Source organism: Sinocyclocheilus anshuiensis, unplaced genomic scaffold, assembly GCF_001515605.1.
Source record: "Sinocyclocheilus anshuiensis isolate Anshui unplaced genomic scaffold, SAMN03320099.WGS_v1.1 scaffold1936, whole genome shotgun sequence".
Lineage (NCBI taxonomy): Eukaryota > Metazoa > Chordata > Actinopteri > Cypriniformes > Cyprinidae > Sinocyclocheilus > Sinocyclocheilus anshuiensis.
The window spans coordinates 34,678-38,613 of NW_015557170.1; the positions used below are offsets into that span (position 1 = coordinate 34,678).

The 3,936-nt window shown below is 35.2% G+C and overlaps 1 protein-coding gene across 1 annotated transcript in view; it reads right to left on the reverse strand.

Moving 5' to 3' along the window:
* Window positions 1–2,233, reverse strand: part of LOC107678343 (choline dehydrogenase, mitochondrial-like) — a gene marked incomplete at its 3' end in the record, with an annotated part of 31,811 nt that extends 29,578 nt beyond the window's left edge. Inside the window, exon 1 of the mRNA XM_016473564.1 lies at window positions 2,154–2,233. The remainder of the gene's footprint in view (window positions 1–2,153) is intronic.
* Window positions 2,234–3,936: the final 1,703 nt, after the last annotated feature.

Genomic DNA, 3,936 nt, shown 5'->3' on the forward strand with positions numbered 1-3,936 from the left:
ACACAAATGTTTGTCTAGAGTAATTTGTGCTTATTAGTACGGTTGAACTGGATCATCGAAGGTCAGAAGCAAAGACATTGGTTAATAGAATGGGATTAAATACATAAAGCATATATGTGTTGTTTAACATTTAATTATTGCAGGTTTGCGTCATATTCTGAGTTGCATTATTTTTATTAATTTTGAGGAATACTGAATCTGTGTGTTTTTTTGTGTGAGTGAGATGAATTAATGCATATTCATATTTATTTTGAACTACAGTAACATCTGATTTCTCTCAACATGGGGGCAGGAGAGCTGTCAATCAATAAAAAAAATAAAAAAAAAGTAACTCAGATATTTTCTTGTAAATTAAAATGTAATGCGTTACTTTACTAGCTACTTGAAAAAAGTAATCTGATTACATAACTTGCGTTACTTGTAATATATTACCCCCAACACTGATTATAATTTGTGCATACTGTTATTATAATACTAAATTATTACTGTCCTTGGTTCAACAGATTGTTCATATGATTCATGCAGCATAAAACATGACATACAATTAATAAGGATAGAAAAAATTTGCCTTTATAAAGGTAAAAAATACACCTGTAAATCAATTTAAGGGGGCAAATATTGTCCTTCAATAGAAAAGGTGTGACTGCGGTCTAAGTGGAAGAGAGGGGGTACGCCGCTGTAAAAAGTTTGAGAACCACTGGGCTAAACGAACCACACCCGAGGGCTCACACTTGTCAAACGAACCGGGCTTTGGGGGTCAAACGCGCTCAGGCACGGTTCAAAACTGCTAGTGTGAGTACACCCAAGTGTGCTTATCATTTGTCAAAGGATGGTTGTGGCGGGATTCATGTGTGCAGCTGATGATTGAAGTCTCAGAGCAGTCAGTAAATACCACATGAGCTGTGAGTTTAACCTGCTTATTTTACGACTCCTCCGTATCCAGTTTAAGTTGCATTCCTTGTATAAAAGCAATAATTCACTCGAGACTGTGCTGTATTGTGAATTTGCACATCATACTTAATACCTTTTAGACATTTACTACTATATTCACAATAGAACACAGCCTCTTGTACCTTAAATAAATATAATATGACATGATATAGAATCAGAATGAGCTTTATTGCCAGGTATGATTACACATGCAAGGAATTTGTTTATAATATAATATAATATAATATAATATAATATAATATAATATAATATAATGAATAATGATTCGTTTAATTAAGAGCACATTGTTTAATTTAGGCAGGGCAAGACCTGAAGACAACAATACAATACATGATGAGTGGTTAATGATTTATTTCTAATGATTTGATCTGAACCAGAGTAATGTGACTGTGTTCTGAAGTGTGTCTAATAGGGTTGAGTAGCAGTCAAACAAGCCTAGAATGTGACAGGATTGGATCACAGTTTGATCACAAGGATCCAAATAAGAATAAGACTGGTGGATAAACAAAAATTACAAAATTGCAATTCACAAATTCACATTCAACTCCTACTGTATATTGTGTAATGTTTATCAGAAAACTACACAGCCTATTTTGCAATGAGATCTTGCTATTGAACAATAAGTTAAACACAGAGGAAGCTGTAGGAATTGTGTTATTTTGTAGGAGTTTTGTTGTTTGCAATCCAACAAGGTTTTGATGTTTTACAAAGGCCTTAGTCGGACACATAACAAATACAGCTTTTGTTCTATGTTGGATCCCATGAGCAAATTATAATCAATCCTTCTGGATTGATTGATTGATAGGACTCCAAAAGCGATCCTGCGCAAATTCCTGGGATTGTTTTACTTCATGAGATCTGTCTGATCAGTGATTCTCAACAACACACGTCCAGGCCCTTCCCTTGTATGTTATTTATTTCTAAATATTCTGCCATTTGTCGATGGGTTTGAGTCGTTTAGTGCTTGTTTCCTTTTTTGATCGCGCAAAACAGTGAAACATTCCACGAGTGCGTTTCCAGCGGTCTGAAACTACTGTCTGGTTAACGTTAGGCGTTGTTGTGCAACTTTTCCTGTCAAAACAACAGACCTTGAGCGGATAGTATAGCGAAAGCCGCACAATCACAACAGCTCTTGCTGTTTTGTATATCGGGAAGTCAGAAACATACAGTTACAAGTGACCACAGACTGAAAAACAGCTTACCGTGTAGTGCTCTTCATGCAGTGCGCACAGCTGAACTGTAGAGGTGTGGAAGGACTGTGCGCGAAACCCCTCCCACTCCACGGTCCTACTGCGTACTGAAAACTAGCGCTGTGGGCGGAGCCTATGTGTTAGCACCTCCCATTCGGTCAGCTGGGGCCTCAGCTTTAGCCCCTCCCACACTAGACTGTCCTAAATGCATTCATCTATGTATTTTACAACTTCAACAAGACAGACAGCTGGACATACGATCGTTTTACCCATTGTTGTCCAAGACTAATATACTTTCTTAAATATGAAAATTCATTATCGAAATGCCATTTAGTAAGCTAAATTTATGATTGATTAAAGTTATAATTAAATGTATTTAATTAGAATTGGTTAGAATTAAATGTATTTATTTATTGTAGCCTACTTGTGGGAAGCTACAGTGTCAGTGAAACTGTAAAATTCGTTAACTTTTATATTTATGAAATGACACAGTGACTGTTAAAAGCTATGAAATTGAATGTGAATTTACTGTAGAACTGTGAAAATCTTTGTTTGTTTGTTTTACATTTACATTTATTCATTTAGTAGATGCTTTTATCCAAATCGACTTACAATAGGGGAATATATCAAGCGATTCATCTTAAAGAGGCAAATAGACACAGGAAGTGCTCGTAATACCAAGTTTCAAGCATTGTTCAAATAAGTACAAGATAGACAGAGAAAGATGAAAGAAAAGAGACATTTTTTTTTTTTAGGATGAAGTCAGATAGTGACGAAGAGGTGAGTTTTCAGCTGTCGCTTGAAAATTGTCAGGGAATCAGCATTCCGGATAGAGGTTGGAAGATCATTCCACCAGCCAGGAACGGTGAATGAAAATGTTAAATAAAACAAATCAATAAATAAAACATGAAAATGTTGGACATGTATAAAACATGTGATATCATAAAATCTCACAAATGTGTTCCAAATGACTATTATTATGATAAAAAAAAAAAGTTAAATAAACGACAGCCAAATTATATCACAGCATTGTGCATTTTGTATGCAGGTTGTGTAAACAAAACACAAAAACAAAACAAAACCTTGTATCCTGAATCTAGATAAAAACAAACAAACAGAGAATCCTTTCAGTTTGATTTATTTGTTTGGTTGATTGTTGGTTTTCTGCAAACATCTAAAATAAAACAATAACAATCAGTAGTACTTAAGTACTGCTAACATATCAACATATCAAATAATGCAAAAAAAAGAGAGAGAGATATAACATATCTACACTTAATAATAGTAGATAATAATATAATAATAGGTAATAATAGACCGTATCATAGTACTGAGACTGCTCTCATTAGAGTTACAAATAACCTGCTCTTATCATCTGATCGTGGTTGATACTCAGCTCTATATTTCTTCGCGGCCCGGTGAAACATACCATACCATACCATACCATTCTGCACGCTTAATAAACAAACTCCAGCTGGTTCAAAATTCAGCAGCTAGACTTCTTACTAGAACCAGGAAGTATGACCATATTAGCCCTGTTCTGTCAACACTGCACTGGGATAGTCCTCCACGTCCGCTGCATTCTCAAATCCCTGGCAATTTGATAATACCTAGAATATCAAAATCAACTGCGGGTGGCAGATCCTTCTTTTTTTGGGTGGTTCCTCATACAGTCAAAAGTTATATTAGATAGCAACTTGTCTTTTGAAAATCATATTTCACATGTTACAAAAACAGCATTCTTCCATCTTAGAAAAATTGCCAAGTTACGAAAAATACCTGTTTCTGCTGCCGA